Source organism: Nannospalax galili, unplaced genomic scaffold (assembly GCF_000622305.1).
Source record: "Nannospalax galili isolate Female #2095 unplaced genomic scaffold, S.galili_v1.0 scaffold761, whole genome shotgun sequence".
Classification (NCBI taxonomy): domain Eukaryota; kingdom Metazoa; phylum Chordata; class Mammalia; order Rodentia; family Spalacidae; genus Nannospalax; species Nannospalax galili.
The window spans coordinates 1,364,320-1,385,319 of NW_008346389.1; the positions used below are offsets into that span (position 1 = coordinate 1,364,320).

The window sequence follows — 21,000 nt, forward strand, 5'->3', positions numbered from 1 at the left end:
AAAGGAGACATGAAAATAGAGGGGAACTTGTTGAGAGGAAGAGTTCTAGTGAGCAGCAATGGGAGGGGAAGGACAGAGGGGGTGGAAGGGGAGAAGGACTAGAATTCATCATATAAATGCATACAGTCTGAGGTGGTGATATGGGGTGAAAATGGCCAGAAATTTAGTATATAAATATATGAAATTATCAAAGAAATAAACAAAATCTGAAGGCCTAGTGGTGGTAAAGAGGCAGGGAAAATGGAACATAGGTATGGCAGACACTGTGAGGCTTGAACAGAACGAGGAATATTTGATGGAGACCTTGAGCCTGAATAACTGGAAGGATGGTGGCTTTATGAACAAAAATGGGGAAATCAGGCAGAAGGGATTTTAGAAAAGAAAAATATTATTTAGAAAGAGTCTCATTATGTAGTCTAAGCTGGCCTTAAACTCATGATTCTCCTGCCTCGCACATTAAGTGCTGGAATTAAAGGCATGCACTACTATGCCTGGCTTGGCTTTTCTTTTTCCCCTCCCTTCCCTTCCCTCTGTCTCCACCCCCCCTTCCTTCCTTCCTTCCTTCCTTCCTTCCTTCCTTCCTTCCTTCCTTTTCTAAGACAGTTAATTTGATTGAATTTGAATTATGTAGTGAGCCCCAAAGAAGTCCAGAAGACAGGAACTAGAGGCATGGAAGGAAGTGAGGATTGGAGGCAACTCTAGAGGTCATTCATGTACATGCAGTACTTTGTAAGCTTGGTGGAAGGCAAAAAAGAGTGATCAAAAGGTCTGAGGAAGGAGACAAAAAAGTGGTCAGAAAGAATCCTCGGCATCCCTAATACCAAAGAAAGATAAAGCAAATGCATAATGGCCGTCACAGAGTAAGGGCGGGTTACATGCCAGGCATTTTACAAGTAAATGGAATAAACCCTTTGAAAACTCAATGATTCTGTGCAATGAGTACCTTTTCCTCACATTGCCAATCAGAAAACAGACTCAGGGGAGTGGAATAACATAACTGAGGTAGTGAACTGAGGTGTTTCCTCAAGGAAGCAAAGAGTTGCAATAGGAATTAGACAAAGCCAGCATATCAAAGTGCCGAGGTTCAGAAGACAACCCACGACTGCGGTCAGAGGGTCTTGTGAAGCCTTCACGAACACTAAAAGCTGCGCAAGTAAAAAGGGTAGCACAGAATCTGGAAAGTAAGACTAGCAGAAGGAACAAGGAGTGAGTGAGGAATTTAGAGTGCCTGGGGGAGGAATGCTGTAGGAGATAAACTAGCTCTCAGAGTTTGATGGGTCAGTGGAGAAAAGTAAGATGGTCTCTTGAGGGGTTTGGGCATAATGCAGGGTCTTCTTAGGTGACTGGAATGTGTTCCCAGGAGAAGGGACAGAGCCATCCAGGAGGGAGGCCCTGAATATGCAGAAGGAGAGGTGGGAACAGAGATGCTCAGGAGTGAAAAGGATGGCATCAGGAGAGCTTGAAGGACCTGAATGTTTTAAGTGATGCTTTCACTGAGGATGAGAGGGAGTGGAGAAGGTGGGGACCAAGTCAGAAAATGAGGCTTAAATAACCAAGAGGCTGAATAACAGAGTTTAGGCCGATTTGAGGTAAGACATCACAAATTGGTTCTAGCTCTTTGGCACATACTGTAGGCACATTTTTTCCTAAACATTATTTTCACAAGTATTTATTGAGTACTTATCATCCACTAGCATTATGAAAAATTACGAGAGAGGTAACAAATACTTTGGCTAAACAGTCATGGCAGTAAGTCTCCACTGAAGAACCTCAGTCCTTGAGTGCCTTCAAAACCTCTGGGTGTGTTTTTGAGAGTGTAGGTGGGAAGGTTCTAGAATCCATTCGTCTATAACCTACTCTTAATGGAAAAATCACATAAATATAATTTAGAGTTTTTAGTCTTAAGGCTCAATCCATTGCTCCAGATTTCTTTAAATGTCCACCTGTGCATAAAATCAATGCAGACTTTGTTCCTTCCTTTTACTTCTATGTAATAATTGTGTAAGATAATGGGTTTTATAGCATTTTTCATATATGTATCTAATATGATCTACATTTGATTTTATCACCCTCTTTCCCACTATTAGCTCTTCTTGTTCTCTCTTCCTTCCTCTGGTCCTCTTCCTCGTCCCAAAGAGTTGTAAGGTTTACTCCTTTGGGGACTTGACCTTCAGAGTTTGGGAGGATTAAAAAAAAAAAATCCCCAGAGTTGCTAAATACTTCCATATGTTGTAAATTGAAGCTGTGGTCCCTCTTTAAGAGAAACGCATGTCTCATTTGGCATGGATAGTGTAAACATAATCTTGCTTGATGAGCTGGATGGGGACGGGCAGGATGTGCCGACCTTGTGTCATTAATAGTAGCGCCATGACTGTGATGTTGAAGAGTAAGTACCCATTCCCCAAATAATGTTGAGAGCATTTCTTCTTGTTGAGGTCTTTGGACCCTTTCTTGTCTGATCTAAGAATTCTGTCTGGATTAAACAGTTTCATCCAATTTCTCCATTTATTTTGTTTATAAATATTGCAACAGAATGCAACAGGGTCTTAGCCAATGAGAATCCATCTGTCCTTTAAAAGACACCAAATTCCCTAGCTATATGCAGATCACTATTGTAAGAAGAAACTAGTTGAAAGGCTCTATCGTGTGATTTGTGTTGCTAAGCTACCCCTTCAATCTTCTCCCAGAGTGAAGACTCTTGGTACCCAGGAGCCTCCCTTAGGAATGTGGCTGCCACATGGAGAAAAACCAAATTCAAGGCTGGAAACACAAAGGAAAAGTAGATGAGCTTTGTGAATAATTTATTCCTTGCTTTATTTTCTTTCCCTGAGTGATAACTATCTTCTCTTGATAAAATAACTTTAAGTGAATCCCAGGAGAGATTAAAAGGAATCAAGAAAGGATGAGTTAATTTGAACTGAAGAAATCCCTGTTTGGTATGTAAGAGACAAATAAACAGGCAGCCAAGTGAACAATGCTTTTTGAAGGAAGATAGGGTTAACTTCCTTGGGTTACAGTAAATAAGGAAAATAATAATGACTAACATTTCTTTCATGTTTAGTTTGAGCCCAGCTCTGTTTCTAATAGAGTTCATGTATTGAATTCTCACAACCTTCAAGTTGCCATGACTCTACTTTACAGATGAAGAAAAGTTGAAGTAGCTAGGAAATGTCAGAGGCGAGATTCAAACCCAGGCAACCTTGCTTCACATTTGCCCCCCCCCCCCCGGTTTATTATTTTTGATATGGTCTCACTATATGGCCAAGGCTGGCCTCAGGGGCCTCCGCCTCCATCTCCTGAGTGCAGAGGTCACCAGGCTTTACAGCTGAAATTCTCGACTTCATTTTCCTGCCTCTGCAGCTGGGACAGGAAACAGAGGCAACCTTCTGGGATGAGAGCTGAATTTCTAGCTAGTTTCATTTCAACAGATTTTACTATGCAGGAATGTTCTGCCAGCCTTTATTGTAGGCACTGGGGAAACAGGTTGACCCAATCTCTACGCTCAAAGGATAGACCCTCCACACCCATTTACATATATATTTCTTCTTTCTCCTTTGGGTTCTATTAGTGAGTTTCCCCTTTGGACAGAGTCCTATGAAGGAGTATTTAACATACTATGACAGTTTCTGAAACGGCTCAAAATAAACTCAGCATTCATTTTCCTTGGAACCGCAAATACTGGGTCTAAATTGGTTTCCACCCATCCCTACCAGCCCCATTCATTTCAATCATTCTGTCTTGATTGCCATCCCTCCTCAATCATCATAAATATAGCCTCTGTCTTAAATAATTATGCTGTAAAAATGAACACTTACAAAACAGCAATTTAAGTAATATTTATTTTATAAAAGGATTCTCCTTCTCAGTTAGGAATTTGCATATAAAGATAAATATGATGTAGTTCAAATGGTATAGTTTCTAAGTACATTTTAAGAGGTTATGAATTAGATAAAATGATCTATACCTACCTGTGTGGGCAAAATGAACCTTATTTGGACATTGTTATATACTTTTTGTGTGTGCTGATTTTCTACTAATAAGGTTTTATAAGCTGTATATTTTCCTCAACTTGAAACTATTCTGAAAAGGAAATTGCCAATTTTTTTTCATTCTGTAATTTTCCAGTCTACTTATTATGCATAATAGGTTTAGATTTGTATGTAGCTTTCTACAGGCATTCTGAGCCATAGCAATACATTTCAAATGCATCCATAATGCATTTCTCCTGAGCCCTGGAGTCTTCTCCACTTGAGCTCTTTGAATACTTTGTTTATACTTTATGGTCTGTATTTATGCAGTATTTTAAGACTGTTTTAAATATCTCTGAAGACTTTGCAGCACTTGAAATCATATGTTGTATATGGGTGATGCCCCAGGAATTAGATCATTATCCCTGATATTAGGAATGACACATTCTGACCTCTTAGCTAACTAAATGAGATTCCAGCCAGATGGGTGCTTCCTGGACCAATTTGGGTCCCTGTCATAGTAGGTGAGTAGCAATTACACTTACGGGCTGTAACAACTTCTTTGGCTCAGAAAGAAGAACTGAGCTTATTTATTATTTGTAGTGACTTGGGAAGTTTCTTGTCTCTCTAAGACTTAGTTCTTTCCATATAAAATCAAGTGAATGTCAGCTGTATGAGATGGTTTTGCAATTAAATAGGATAACAATGAAAAAAAGTGATTTGCTAAAGCACTATGCTAGATGGGTTAAAAAAGTACACATCTGTTTGCTGCTTCCAAGAAACACACATCACCACAAAAGACAGACGCTGCCTTAAAATGAAAGCATGGAAAAAGGTATTTCAAGTAAATGGATGTAGGAAACAAGCAGGTGTCACTCATCTAATATCCAACAAAACAGACTCAAAGCAAAGCTAGTGAGAGAAGACAAAGATTTCATGCTGATTAAGGGAACTATCCATCAAGAAGACATGGATGCTCTAATCACTGATGCACCCATTTTCATAAAACAAATACTAGATGTAAATCACAGATGAACCCTAGCACAAAAGGAGTAGAGAACAATACCCTACTCTCACCAGTTGGCAAGTCTTCCCAACAAAAAATAAGCAGCAAAATATGTTAATTAAATAGCATCATAGATCAAATGGACAAAAACAGACATCTACAGAACATTCCATTCAAACACTGAAGAATATATATTCTTCTCAGCAGTCAATGGAACTTTCACTAACCTAGATCATATATTAAGACACAAAGTAAATCTCAATACATAGGAAAACTGAAATAATTCCTTTTATTCTATATTATCACAATGGAATAAGACTACATCAATAGTAAGAAAAGCCCTAGAACATACACAAACTCATGGAAATTAAGCAACACACTTTTGAATGATGAATGGGCCTTGAAGAAATCAAGAGTGTGGGTGATTATTTTTTCCTTCTGGTAGCATGCCCAGCTCCTTCCAGCACTATGAATGCTAGCCAGTGGTGATGAGACTCTGAAGTCAGCACTAGCTTGATTTCTCCTAGTTTATTCTGCAGCTCAAGTATATAGTGTCTCCAGCAAGAGGGTCTTACCATCCAGTTTTGGTGGGTAACCAAGAGTTGGGCAATGGGAAGTATTGTTTCTGAGGTTGTGGGTCAACAGCTTCCAGAGGGGAGTACAATCCTGGTATTGAGGGTTTTTTTCATTGACCTATGATGTCTAGAAAGGGTTATGTTATAGGAGAACGCCTTTTAATCTTTTTTTTTTTTTTTAAAAACATATAATAACCATCAACCTTACCTAGCTGTGAATTTTATGAACTACAATAACAACTAGCCTAGCAAGATATGCCTACCAATGTAGTAGTGACACAAATATTATGGGAGTAACCAATGACTCTTTAATTGGATTTAAGGTCCATTTCCTAGGATGGAGCCTATACCTGACATTGATGTCAGGCTTAGGAATCTGAAGCTAGAGAGGTCACAGGATATAGGGAGAAACTAATACTAGTTTTTCTACTGAATAGTTATTATATTAAACTGATGCTTACTGACTTATTGCTATACCCATAGATTAATGCATCTCACAACTCTCACCAGAGAAGTTTCCTTATGCAACAGATGGTGATTAACACAGAAACCCACAACATGCAGAGAACAAGAGGCTGCAGTGTTTATTCCTGAATAGGCACCTCTATCACATTTCTGTTTCCCAAGGCTCAGGGATCATTGTGAAAGAGGGAGTGGAAAGATCACAAGAGTCAGAGATAATGGATAACCACAAGGAGAAAGGGTTTTCCAGACAGCTGGTCAGTTATCATATGAATTCACAGCAACGATGACAGCATGCACCAGTCCCATGCAAGCTCAATTAGAAAAAAATCCCAGCACAGACATGAGAAAGTGGGTAAAAAGCTCAACCCCACCTAAGGAAATTGTGGCAACAGATGACTTCCAGGAAGGACAGAGACTGTCTCATTCAAGCATGGGACTCTTGGTAGGTTAACCAGGCTTCAGTAGATGAACCCACCCTGATGGACATTTGGAGACACAAATTAGACCCTATAGACCTTATTATAGCTATAACAGAGTACATTAAATTGTGCAGGGTCATTAAGGGGAGGTGCAGATAGGGGAGGGGGATCCAAATACCACCAAATTATATTGTATGAAAATCACAAAATTCAGTCAAGAAGGAAATTTTAAAAATTCTGGAATCAAATGAAAATGAAAACACAACATATCAAAACCTATGAGATATAATGAAAACAGTCTTAAGAGGGAAATTTTTAGCTCTCAGTGCCTACATTAAGAAATCAGAGAGATGGGGCTGGAGAGATGGCTCAACAATTAAGAATACTGCCTGCTCTTGCAGAGGGCCTGGGTTTGATTCCCAGCACCCACATGGTGGCTAGCAATCATCCGTAACTCCAGTTCCAGGGGATCCAGTGCCCTCTTCTGACCTCTGCAGGCACTGAATAACACAGGTACACTATAGTTAGACATCTAAAAAAAAATTTAAAAGAATTCAGAGCAATCTCAAATAAAGAACTTAATAACACATTTTAGGACCATAAAAAAAGACAAGCCAAACAAATCAGTAGATGAAAAAATATCATTAATAGCAGAGCAGAGATCCATACACATTGGTCATAGGACATGGAGAGATCGAGTCAGTACTGACTAGCAAACATCTTCCTTGCTGACTAGCTCAGAGTACCAGATGTTATGTAGGCTGCTGAGGGTGGGTGGGGTGGGAAGTCATCAACAGTCATACCCAGCTGTGAACTGCATAATGGTTGGCATGGCAAGATATTCCCATGGGTTCAACAGTGGCACCAATATGATGGGGATAACCAATAGCTTTCTGATTAGATTTAAGACCCACTCCACAAGAAGAAACACATTCCTGGTACTGCAAATCTGGCCAAGAACCCATGGTTGGGAAGCTCACAGGCCCCAGGGGTCAATCTGCTACTATTATTCTGCCAAATGGACATATCAAACTGCCCTCTAAACTCACATCTTTTTGTCCATAGATTAATGCAGCTCTCAGAATTCACAGAGAAGTTCTTTGTGCAATGGATGGTGGTTAACAATAGAAACCCACAACTGGTCAAAGTGCAGAGAATAAGTAAGTATGGAGGTCTCAGCCACAATAGAGACATTTATCTTCCCCCTTGCCACAAGGCTCAGGGACCATTGCAGAAGAGGGGGCAGAAAGACTGTAAGAGGCAGCAGTTGAGACTGGAAGAAATCCATGTCTTCTGGATACGGCAGGACTGCTGCACTCACGAGTTCACACCAGCTGTTGTCTGCACAAGCCCTACATAAGACCTCACCGTCAACATTTGAGAATGGAATGGGAAAGTGTTCAGAAGTCCATCCCTAACTGAGGCGCTCTGGTCAGCTGATGGCTTGTGGGGGATGGAAAGTCATTTTTCTTTAAGGGTGTGGATCCTAGTAGATTGATTCCATTTTAATGGGCAGTCCCACATCCACAACTAATGGTCAGCAAATACTCGACTTATTAAATTAAAAAAAGAAGACACAAAGTTGAGGGGGGTCAGGAGGTGAGGGTGTATTTAAGAGGCATCAAGAGTAGGAGTTGGGGGTGAGTATGATAAAAATACATCGTATGAAATTCTCAAAGAAAATAAAAATATTTATTAAAAGAAAGAAAATCTGGACTGGAGAAATGGCTCAGCAGTTAACAACACTGACTGCTCTTCCAGAGGACCTGGATTTTATTCCCAGCACCCACATGGGGGGTGGGGTGGCTAACAACCATCTATAACTCCAGTTCCAAGGGAAGCCAATCCCTTCTGACCTCCGTGAGCATTGTGCAACATGAGTGCACTTACATACATGCAGGCAATACATTCATATACATAAATGAAAATAATAAATAAAACATTAAAAAAAAGAAAATCTGAAAAAAGATCAGAGCAGAAATTAATGAACTGGAAACACAAAGCAACAACAGACAATACAAAGAATCAGTGCAACAAAGAGTTGGTTCTTTGAAAAGCTAAGCAAGATTGGCAAACTCAAAAAAGTTCTAACCAAAAGAAGAGAGAGAAGAACCAGATTAATGATTAGAGATGAAAAGTGAGACCTTCCAACAGATAACAATGAAACCTAGAAAATCATTAGGTCTTACTTAAAAAACATATATTCCACTAACTTGGGAGAAGCTAAATTTCTAGATGTATCTGACTTACTAAAATTATACCAAGATAAAAAAATTTAAACAGATTTACAACAGTGAGATTGAAACAGTAATAAAAAAAGCTCAAAACTAAAAAAAATCCAGGCCCAAATGAATTCACTGGTGAATTTTACCAGCTCTTAAAAGAAGACCTAACACCAATCCTGTAGAAAAGGAAGGAGCATTGACAAACCCTTTTTATGAAGCTATTATTACCCTGATTTTCAGAAATGATTCAGTATATGTAAATCAATAAATGTGATGAATTCATAAATTGGCTGAAGGACAAAAATCATATGGCCATATCAATAGATCCAGAAAAGGATTTTTGAAGAAACTTGGAATAAATGGAACATATTTGAACGTAATAAAGGTTCTATATGGCAGACCTATAGCCAACATATTAAATGAGGAAAAACTCAAAAGCATTTCCACAAAAATCAGAAATAAGACAAGGGTGTCTCCTTTATCCACTGTTATTCAATATAGTCTTAGCTAGAGCAAATATTAGATAAGAGAAACAGGGGCTGGAGACATGGATCAGTAGTTAAGAGCACTGGCTACTCTTCCAGAGGACCCGAGTTTGGTTCCCAGCATCCACATGGCTGCTAACAACTGTCCATAACTCCAGTTCCAGGGGATCCAGCATCCTCTTCTGACCTCTGCAGGTATTTCACGACACAGGTGCACTTACATACACACAGACAATAAACTCAAATACATAAAATAAAAATAAAATAATAAATAAAAAGAAAAGTGAAACAAATAAGGGGGATAAAAGGGATACTATGAATAGGAAAGGAAGAAGTCAAAGTATCTGTACTTGCAGATGATCTGTCTCCATACATAAGAGACCCTAAAGACTCCAACAGGAAACTCTTAGAGCTGATAAACGTTTTTAGCAAAGTGGTAGGACACAAAATTCACATACAAAAATCAATAGGCTTCTGATATGCCAATGACAAACATACTGAAAAAGCAATTGTGGAAAGAATCCCACTCAATATAACAATAACAAACAGAAGCACAAAAACCCAACAGAACCTTTGGATAAACCTAACCAAGGATGTGAAAATCTTCTACAGTGAAAACGTAAAACATGGGAGAAAGAAATTGAAGTAGACACTAGAAGAGGGAGAGACCTCCCATGATCATGGACTGAAGAATAAATATTGTGAAAATGGCCATCCTACCAAAAGCAATCTACAGATTCAATATAATCACCAATAAAAATTCCAGTGACATTCTTCCCAGAACTAGAAAAAAATCTTAAAATCTAAAGCAATCCTGAGCACAAGGAATACTGCCAGCAGTCTAACCATATCTGATTTCAAATTGTATGATAAAACCATAGTGATAAGAACATCATAATACTAACACCAAAACAGACAGCAGAACAGAACTGAGGACCCAGATACAAGGCCATACAATTATAGCCACTTGGTTTTTGACAAAATGCCAAAAGTACAGCATCTTAACAAATACTGCTGGAAAAATGGGATATTTACATGTACAAGCTAGAAACTAGGTCCTGTAGCTCACTCTGCACAAAAAATCAACTCCAATTGGATCAAGGACCTCCACACAAAACCAGAAACTTTGAAACTGCTAGAGCAAAACATAGGGAGTATACTTTAAGATGTAGGCATATGTAAGTACTTCATAAATAAGATTCTGATTGCTCAGGAAATAAGACTAGTAATTGAAAAATAAGATCTTGTGAAATTAAACAGCTTCTGTACAGCAAAAGAAATTGTTAATTTAGTGAAGAGGCAGCCTAGACATTTAATAGAAAATTCATATCTAGAATATACAAAGAACTCAAGAAACTAAACATCAAGGAAACATACAGCTCAGTACAAAGTGGACCATGGAATTAAGCAGAGAGTTCTCAAAGAAATACAAGTGGCTAAAACACATTTTCCAAAAGTGTTTAACATCATTAGCCATGAGGGAAATGCAAATTAAAAGTACTTTGAGATTCCATCATAGCCCAATCAGAATGGCTGTCATCGAGTAAGGACATGATAACAAATGCTGGTGAGGATGTGGGGAAAGAGGAATCCTTATCCAGTATTGGTGAGAGTGTAAACTGATGCAGCCACTATGGAAATCAAATGGAGATTTCTTAAAAAGCTAGACTAGAACTACCATATGCTCAGCTATGTCACTCTGGGAATATACCCAAAGGACTCCATGTCCTCCTACAAAGATACTTCATTTCTGCCATTTTCATAATAGTTAGGACATGCTATTGACGTAGATGTCCATTAACTGATGAATGGATAACGAAAATATAATATGTATCCATGATGGAATTTTATTCAGTTTAAAGGAAAATGAAATGATGAAACTTGCAGGTAAATGAATGGAGCTGGAGAATGTTGTACTAAGTGAAGTAACCCAGACTCAAGAAGACAAACACTATATGCTTGATCTCATATGTAGGTCTTGTGACTTTTTAGATCTATGTGTTTAATTTGGAGTCTCTTTAGAGGTCAGGAAGCTAGAATGGACATATGAAAGGGAGGAGAAGATGAGGCCTTGTGGGGGGATAGTAGAAAACATGTGATATGAAAGCAGAGGGGGAGAATATTGGTAGCTAAAAGTTTAAGCAGGGATGAGGTGGGAGGATGGTTGGGAGGAGAGAGTGCAACGTAGGCTAACCCAAAGTAAGAGTGTATGAAAAAGACTTATGGAAACCCAGGGCTGTGTAAACTAATAAAAAAAATATTTTTTTGAAAGAACAAGTTTGAGAGGAGGTACCCTGCATGAGTGGACAAGGCTTTCTTCATAGAGCATGGATAATTAAATGGAAATGTCAGTACCAGGCATGGGATACTCCACTACAAAGTTGTTCATCAGGGAGGCCCCCAAACAACACAGGCCATTGCCATTGTTCTTGGGTACTCACTGTGGCTAGATGGTGAGATTTTGATCTTGAAGACATAGCGTACTTAGTTGCAGGACATAGAGAAGGCAAGTTGGAACTGACCTGGAAATTTCCTTTCTGGTGGCCATCTTTGTTTGGAAGGTGCTATGCAGGCTGCTGGGGGGCGGTGGTCATTAATGAACTTACCCATCAGTAGACCCAGCAGGGCAAGACGTGCCTTCTGGTACAATAGTGGCATGACTGTTATGAGGGTTAACTGTCTTAGTTAGCTTCTATGTGGTGATAAAAACACTGTCCAAAACCAATTTGAGGGGGTTATTTGGTTTACATCTCCAGGATCACAGCTCATCACTGAGGGAACCCAAGGTAGGAACTCAGGTCAGGAACCTAGAGGCAGGAGCTGAAGCACAGGCCATGAAGGAATATTGTTTATTGCCTTACTTCCCTGTCCCGGGCTCAGCCTGCTTCTTATAGACCACCTGCCCAGGGGTGGCACTACCTGCAGTGGACTGGGCCCGCCCACATCACTCAACAGTAAAGAAAATGCCCCATAGACATGGCCACAGGGAAGTTCAATAGAGGAAATTCCCTAATTGAGGCTCCCTCAACCAAGGTGTGTCAAGTTGAAAACTAAAGCTATCCAGCACAGTAACCAAGTACTTTCTGGCTGGATTTGAGGCCTGCCCCACAGGAGCAAATTCATCACTGATACTGTAAACCTGGCCAAAAGCCCATGGCTAGGGACTTCATAGGTCCCAGGAGAGCATCTCCTACTATTGTTTTGCTGAATGGGCATGTTGTCAAACTGCCTTTTTAGAATTTATAGTTCTATGCCTACATTAATCCTGTTTTCACCCTTGATCAGAGAAGCTTTTTTTTTTTTTTTTTTTTTTTGCAGTGGGGAACATTCAGTGTAGAGACTCATAACTGAGAATAAGTGACTGTTGAGTGCTTAGCCTTAAATGGGCATTTATATCTCTCCACCATGCCCTGTCCTCAAGGCTCAGGGAACACCGTGGAAAAGGGGGTAGAATGAACATAAGTGTCAGAGGATGGGGAGGTGTGCTGTGAAATGCTGTCTTCTGGACTTGTCGTGGCTGTTGCACTCATGAACTCACAGCAGCTGTGCTGACCTGCATAAGACTAAGCATTCAAGATTGCAGCATGGATGGGAGAGGGGCTCAAGAGGCTCTATCCACAACTGAAGAGCTATTGGCAATGAATGTGACTGGAGGAAGGGGAGTCATTTTTCTTTAAGGTTCATGCACTGGTGAATGACTTCACATGCATGGGTGTGCAGGCAGCACTAACTGGTCTCAGTGGATTAATAGAAAAAGAGGATCTGAAGGTAGGAGGATCTGAAGTTGAGGGGAGGGAGGAATTAGGTTGGATATGATAGTTCAATATTGTATAGCTGTATTAATTCAACTGTGAACCTAGAAAGTTACAGCCACTTGTGAACCAGAGCCTCTTGCTCTGGAGCGTGTTACTGAATATGTTAAAGCTGTAATGAAATGCTTCTTCTAATCATGTAGTTACTAAAATTTAAAAAAGGGAAATTGAAATATTCTAAAAACACTATGTAAAGATTTTTAGTGTCATATGTGTTCTTGACAATAACTACTACCAGATTAACAATTGTAATTTAATAATGGGCATAAAGTAATAATGCCCTTGTGTCTAGACCACTCCTAGATAGAGAAGGTACAAGCTGCACCATTATTATGGTTTATGCTATGGTCGATGTGAATGATGAGCTGTCATTGAGTTTTTACAAAATTATATTCACTGTATAATGAACCAGAAATTCTCAGGATTAAGTGCAGACCATCCCTAAATTACCCAGGGCTTACCCATGTCAGACTTGCTGATTTATGTTAGGAGTGGTTCTCTGGCAGAGCATGGGTGCCAACCAGATGCTATCTGATAGTGATGTTTTCTCTTCAGATACTCCCTTGAGTGAGCTGAAGCTTGTAGGGAGAGGCCAAGACAAACACAGGTGAGGACAACTTGTTGCAATGCAAAAGTTGAATATAAATGCAGATGGCTATGTTTAGATGGTAAGAATGTGATTGTAGGGATGTAATTTTAGGAGGATTGAGTATGTATTTTTCTGGGTTACCCAGGTCATAGACCCTGAGTATCCTCCATATGAGCCACAGCGACCTGATTAGGAAGATTCCTCTGGCAGCATCTCCCAGGCTGCCTGGTGTAACAGGACATAGCTTTGGTTCTCTGGTGGCACCTGCTACAAGCAGCTAACAGAACTGCTGCATCTGTTCTGACAATCAGCCACCTGTCGCTACTGCTCAGGGCTGCCTGATGGATGGCTCTTTGGGGACTGCAGGGTCCTCTCCACTCACTATCATGGCCCTCCTGGAGGGGCCCCTCCCTCCTCACCTAGGCCCCTTCATTTCCTAGATACTAGGGCTAGAGGTGTCAAGAGGTAGTAAAAGCTTTGGTTTGGTTTTCCTCTAATTGATTAGGCTCTGTTTTTTTTCCCATGACGTCTACTCCTTTGAGGAAGGGCTCCTACTTTCATTTTTGGAGCTGAGTATTAGTCTTTTATGGACTAAAGCTATATAAAAACCTCATAGAGTCAGGTATTTAAATGTGTACCCAATCTCCTGGTGATATGTGCCAAGAGTTTCTTTAACAAACATTGCGCCTGTGTCCTTAGGTCCTAACACTGTACGCAAGTAGAAAGAACAAACGAACTCATGTAGTTTATGATTAATAACACTGTAAAGCTCCATGGTATTTCCTTTTTTTGGTCAACTCACTTAAATGATGTATTTCCTTCGCTATGCCCTTTCTCCAATAAAAGAAGCCACTATTTCTCAGCCTTCCCATTTGTTTAACAAAGAACTTCATAAAAGTGTTCTTGTTTTATGCACAACAGGCAAAGTAGAGAAACATAATTCATGTAAGATTGAGAGAGTGGAATAAAAATCCATACTCAGGTTATTATGATTATTTGTGGTATATCAAAAAGGAATTTGTTTCTATAGCTGGGTGGATAAAATATTTGTGCCTTCCAGATTGCTATTTTTCAGCAGGATTCTATAGAAACTTATGCTTTAGGTTTCTGGGATATTTTCTGGAATCATTGCATTTATTTCCTCCCTTTTGATCTTGTTTTATTTTATTAATTCTGTCTCTTTCTTTGAGTACTTGCTATATAATGCAGAGGCCATATATGCTTTATTTTTACTAAAATTATATATCTATGACACTGAGTCATTTATTCCTATAAGATTTATTATTAGAACCACTAGTCTCATTGTCTTAGAGGACAGAGGTCTCGGCCCACTATGCATTCATTTATTCAGTCTCTGCCTCAGGTCCATCAGAACTATAGCCCAGTCCTCCTAGCATCTGGTCCTGTATACCAGAAAATCTGAGCCTCTTCAGAGAATACTTGCTTTCTTTTAAGTTTGGGGTGCGGGGAACACACAGCATTCTGACTTCCTCTTAGGATACAACTTCCAAATTTTCACATCTTTCTTTCCTTTTCATCTTTTGGTCTTCCTTTTTGAGTTTTTAGATGCTCCAATTTCTGCATCTTTTGGAAACCATAGAGTGCAGATCAGCTTGATACCAGCTTAGTATTCAGTTTTCTTTTTCTGGTCTGCTATTTTTCATTTTTCTGTCTTTTCCCATCTTCCAGGTCTAGAAATAGCATACCTCAATTCTAGTTGCATCCTATTAGTCAGAACATAGCAACATGGTCCCAACATCTCTGCAGAGGAATGAATCTGCAATATTTAGCCTCCATCATGCAAGAATCAGTGCAGTGAGCTCAAAGTATTGTTTCTGCCCTAATGGTTTTTAATAAAGACCTCACCCTCTTGTTTTAGATGGGCTCATTGGTGACTCATAGTAGATTCTGTGTTCAGTAGCTATTTTTATCTGATAGTCTTCCTGTACTTGGTCATGTACCAAGAAAAATGTAGTAACCATTATGTCTACAATGCATCAAAATGAGGGCAATGCTTAGTATCTGATCCTAGTCATAGATCTCAGCATACAGAGCAAATATAACCAGCTCAGAAAACTTGGGTTCATGACCAGACTCTACCAACTTCTATTTGTGTGGCCTTGGCCAAGAGCTTGGTCTCTCTGTACCTCAGGTTCTTGAATGGTACTGTCAGTACCTGACCCCATAGTAGCATTGCGATGATTAAATTCGTTAATACTCAGAAACATGGCCAGTTATGCATTGTTATTATTTGATACACTAGTTTTATTATTGTTATTGGCATGGGCAGAGGGAGATAAAGGTATGATTTAGTTTGAGAGTTATGGCTTTATGTGGGTGCTCACTGTACAGCATCCAGCTATTGCATTTAGATGTGCTGTGCCAGGGAATCAGCTGTGTGCTGCAGGAGAGTTACCTGTGCTCTACAGGGGACCCTGAAACCAAGAGTTCAGGTAGAGGTTTCATTTACATCCTATTATAGATGTAGTGTGGAGGGAGGGAGGGAGGGAGGGAGGGAGGGAGAGAGAGAGAGAGAGAGAGAGAGAGAGAGAGAGAGAGAGAGAGAGGTGTTTTCTTTGGAAACTTACTAATTAACAGGAATATTTGTAGCCAGGGCACTGCTAATCTGCCTGGGTTTATTCTCGGTTTATTCCGGCTGTACTGGCATCACTGTTAATACCTTCCACGTTCATGTTCAGTGCCAGCTTGGAGATAAATTATCTGATAACCATTCCAAAGGGCTACAGAGATTAGATGACAAAACTTCTGTGAAAAATGCCTGAAAATTATAAAGCTTTATACAAATGAAAGAGATTAAGAGATTTGACCTCCTTTATTGCATTCCCCTGGTGGAAGTAGATACGAATGTCTGAAATTGTTGTCTACCTTAAGCCCTGTCATTACTCTGAGATCTGTGTGGGTTTACATGAAAATAAAGTCTCTATAAAACTGATTTTAATTTTAAGGCAGCTTGGTGTGTGTGCTGACATTTTCTGGATTTCATTCCTTTCCATGCTGTGTTCTAGATTTTCATATGCACATTAGTTGTTTTCTGTGTTTTTCTTAAATTATTATTTTCAAATTCAAGGATCCTTTCAGATTTAACATGTTTTGATTCTGATGGATGTTGGCCATGGGCCCTGTCCCAGTGCCCTGTTTTAGGAAGGAAATACCATGAAATGACCATGTGGTGTTTGCCATGAAGAAGGCAGTGACTACCTCCCAGAATTTCCACTTCAGGTTGCTGTCTGAAAATACCTGGCCAAAGCAACTTAGGGAAGGAAGGGTTTATTTGAGCTCACAGCTTGAGGGACCATCATGACATCATGACAGGGAAGTCATGGAGACAGAAGCCTGAGGCAGCTTTTCACATTACATCTGTATTTGGGAAGCGGAGAACAATGAAGGTTACTTCTCAGTTTGCCTTCTCCTGTCTATTCAGTCTTGGACCCAGCCCATGCAGTGATGCTGCCCATATTTAGTGGAGTTTTTCCCACTTCAATTAAACCAATGTAGAAATGACCACAGACAAGCCCAAAGATTTGTTTCCATGGTGACTCTAAATCCTATCAAGTTGATAGGATTCACCATCACAGCTCTACCCCCTTGCCAACTTGACACCAAAATATATCACTTCTAAGTCTTAAGCTTCGGCTCTTTGTCCCCACAGGCACATGGCCATCTCATAATGTAAAATGCATTCAGTCCAAATTCAAAAGTCCACAAGTCTTTAGCAGTTCCAACGTCGTTCAAAAGTACAGTTGCAGTCTCTTCCAAGACTCTAGATATCTAACTGTAGCCCTTATAATGTCAAAAAACAAGTATCATACTTCTAACATATAATTGAACAGAATAAACATTCCCATTCTAAAGGAGACATAGTGAGGAAAGATCGGATCCAAGCAAGGCTGAAACCCAACAGGGAAAACAAATCCTAGAGCTCCACACCTGTCATCTAGGGTTCATGATGGTATTATCTGGGCTCCAAAGGGCTTGGGTAGTCCTGTGCCTCCAGCTCTGCTGCCTGTAAGCAGACATAACCTCTCTTGGGCCAGCTCCACTCTGTGCCTATAACGTTCCTCAGTGGACATTCTCTGGTTCTGTAATCTCCAAAATCTTGGGGTCTCCATAGCAACTTAGGCTTCACCTTCACAGCTGCACATAAGGACCCCTCAGGGACTCCCCTCAGGGACTCTGACTCTGCCACACATTACTTGACCACAGCAGCTCGCTGGAACTGTGGCACAAGACTCCATGACCCCCTCAATCTTGCATTTTTCATGCCTGTAAAAACAGCACTATGTGAATGATGTTGGCAGGGTCTGCTGTCTGTTCAGGATGGAGCCTGGCTACCTTGGATCACAGGTGCATGGGCCATTGCCGGCTCACCCCAGAGGAAAACATTCCTAAGCAGTTGCAGTTTGATCATGGAGCCCCTGTATTGGCATTATCAGTTTAGGTTCTTTCCTTTAAAATGAACCAGCATTTTCACCAAATGGAGCGTTTGATGGGAGATGGGGCTTTATCCTTTGGCACTTTTCCTGTTGTCCCAGTACAGAACACCAGCTTCTCTTGAATTGTGCTAATGTCTTTAGCAATTACTGCTGCTCTTGAACTTGCTTTGCCTGTAACTTTAAATTTGTTCATACTTTTCCTTGCCAAACACAACACTGATCATTTCTTTCTGTTCCACTTTTATTTTGTCTCTTTCACTGTCTCACTGTAGAACTGGATGAGAAAAGGCAGCAGCAACCATGACACAGCCTGAATGTTGTCCTGTCTTGAAATTCCCTTTGCCAAACAAATTCACTCATTAATTTTGAATTCAAGTTCTCAGAATGCAGGCAGAATGCAGTCACATTCTCTGCCAGACTATAACACAAACTGCCTGTAATTGATAGAGTCCTTGCTCCCTCTGAAACCTCCATGTGCCTTCATTTCTCTCAGTCTCTGATATTCCAAACTCTCACAGAATGGTCTCATTAAGCTCTGTTTACACATTCTAGGGCTCTTCTAGCCTAAGTTTCCAAACTCATCCAGATGACGACTTCTTGTAAACCAGTTCCAAAGGCCCAAGAACCACAAGGTCAGGTGCATCACAGCAGTGACTCCACTTCTGGGCATCACATTTCTGTGTTAGTTACCTTTCTTCTTGTTGTGACAAAGCACCTGACAGAAGCAGCTTAAGGAGGGAAGGTTTATTTTCATTTATAGTTTGAAGGATTAGAGGTCATCATGGCAGGGAAGGCAGCTGGATCAGATGTCTGGTCGCATTGCAGCCACAGTCAGGAAGCAGAGTGATGAATGCCGCTGCTCAGGCCCCGTTCTCTTTTTTATTCAGACCAGGAACCCAGCCCATGGAATGGTGCCACCCACATTTAGAGTGGTCCCTCACAGACATAGCCAAAGTTTGTTTCTATGGTGATTTTAAATCTCATTAAGTTGACAAGATTAACTATCACAATGCCCCTAATCTCATAAATATAATACTTAGAAAACTGAGTAGTAGTGAAGTAACCTGTACTTAAATCCATGGTACCGCCACTGATTTACCAAACGATCTTGAACATCTTTGGCCTGAGTTTCTTATTCTGTGAAACACTTGAGGGCTTCATAGTCATAGTGGGTATTGTGGCTTTGGGGTAATGATATGGAGTGGTGGCAGACATTGGTTTGGGGGTCCAATGCCTGGGCCATAACTACTGGTGACCTATTTGCTCTGTGACATCTACATTGATGACTAAAATAAAGGGATAAGATGGACCACCAAAACCCATTTGTGCATTTGGGGAGCCTGATCTATAAGTCAAAAAACACAAGGAAGACTAAAAATGGCCTGACCTAGAGAAAAGCTTACAAAAGACTGTGGGAAATATGTTATAACCCTAGCTGGGCCAGTGTACTTCCTAGCTGAAATACTTCACTGTTCATACCGTTTACCCTGCTGGGGATGCCCTAGGTGTCTTTATGCTGAAAATAGATGAAAAACACACATTTTGGCTTCGTAGTGCCTTCTGGACAGTTTCATCACTTTCTATTTGTATAATATTTAAGAACTGTAGTGATTTTGCATCTCATCGAAGTGATCAAAACCTCAACTTGGGTCTCTCTTTCACTCTTTCTCTCTCTCATCATTAACTATAAGGCTGCATTAGGTTAGGAAAACAGTAACAGTATAAAAAATAAAAGTGTAATCCATTCATTGTAGTACATGCCTTTAATCCCAGCACTTGGGAGGCAGAGGCAGGTTGATTTCTGTGAAATCAAGGCCAGCCTGGTCTACATGGGGGGGGTCCCAGGCCAGTTGGGGCTATAGGGAGCCCCGTCTCAAAAAATGGACTGTGGGTATGGCACAGTGGTAGAGTGCTTGCCTACCATGCACGAGGTCCTGGGTTCAATTCCCAGCACACACACACACACACACACACACACACACACACACACACACATTCTACTGAATTACTCTCCACAGAAAGGAGGGGTGGTAAATACTGCACAAATAACAAGAAATATTTTCAAAGCAAAGCCGAAACAAAGTCTTATAAAACACATTCACGAATCTCCTGTTTAGGCCAGGCTGCTTCTCATGAGCGCTAATTTTTCTGAACTATGGGGCTTGAACTACTCAGAACCTATGTCTGGAGTTTTGCTGTTCAGGCACTTGATCAGGCCATTTTTAAATAACAAGGTTAGTTAGAAAGTGAGAGTAATTGCCCATTGAGGTCAGCGTGGCCTTGTGCAATAATTCTACGTGTTCTCCTTAATGGGACATGCATCAGAAACAGCTTCCAAACGTTGAAGTTCAATTTTTTTAAAAAAAGATGTTATGTTAATGCTGTAATGAAATACTTCTTCTAATAATGTGGCTATTAAATAAATAATTTATAAAAAAAGAATGGGAACAGGAGCAATCTCATGCTTCAAACCCCATGGTGCTTATAGTCATTTCTTAGATCATAGTGACCAGCTATTATTCATCCCTAAATACTTATATAGATACTGCTTATGCCTGTCATGGACATTTGAATATATATGTACTTGACCTCTAAAATTAATTCTATAATTTTCTGTCTACTTTTCTGTCTTTTTAATATGAAAGAATTATAGAGATCTTTAATCAATTTTTTTCTCTTGCTTAGATCCATAATACATGATAACGTATTTTTCTTATTTTTCCCTTAACACTTAAAAAACAAGAAGGTAGGACCGAAGGAGAAGGGTATTATTAAGGGAGAAAGGGGGGAAATGGGGGCTCCTTAAGTGGGAAAACCATGATGGAGGGGAGAGAACCAGAGGGAACCATATTACTCCTACAACCTGACAAATTATACACAGCAGATCAAGAAATATATGTCTAGGTAAGGTTTATCTGAGAACAACTGGTCTTTGCCCAAGATTTATCTACATGGCACACAGTAATTAAAAGTACCAGACTGGTGGAACTAACCTTCTTGGA

The 21,000-nt window shown here is 40.1% G+C and overlaps 1 protein-coding gene and 1 non-coding gene across 23 annotated transcripts in view; one reads left to right on the forward strand and one right to left on the reverse strand.

Moving 5' to 3' along the window:
- The window catches only part of Trpm3 (transient receptor potential cation channel subfamily M member 3), a 559,244-nt gene that overhangs the window by 108,658 nt on the left and 429,586 nt on the right, over window positions 1-21,000 (reverse strand). The window lies entirely within an intron of this gene.
- Window positions 19,886-19,957, forward strand: Trnag-acc. The gene has a single exon. It is a non-coding gene; the product is annotated as a tRNA-Gly (tRNA).